The sequence below is a fragment of the Lampetra fluviatilis genome, chromosome 54, assembly GCF_964198595.1.
Source record: "Lampetra fluviatilis chromosome 54, kcLamFluv1.1, whole genome shotgun sequence".
Classification (NCBI taxonomy): Eukaryota; Metazoa; Chordata; class Hyperoartia; order Petromyzontiformes; family Petromyzontidae; genus Lampetra; species Lampetra fluviatilis.
Window position 1 is genome coordinate 9367280 of NC_136328.1, and position 402 is coordinate 9367681.

Consider the following 402-nt stretch of genomic DNA (forward strand, 5'->3'; position numbering starts at 1 on the left):
GCACCTTGCCTATCACCATCCTTAAGGTAATAAACGGTGATGCGATCTCCGACTCCCAGGAACAGCAGCTCTGTCATGGGACCATTTTGCCAGTATCAAAGAATGAGAAATAAGAAAAGGTGTTCTACCATTTATGGCCATTAAACATGTGTACAGATGTTCAAATACCAAATAGAGACCTTTTTCAAGGAATAAAGTCTGGGTTAACCACACCCAGTACTTTGTAGTGAACATTGCACAGTGGGGGCCACAGTTGGTGCATCTGCCAGTGATCGCAGTCGGTCAACCCATGGCGCTTGGGTCTGTCCCGTGACCTCCTGCCAGCAGCGATGCCTTCGACACTTCAAGTGGCCTCGGAGTGCACCTAGCCTGGCATAAGCACCGTGGTGATGTCACCGCCAC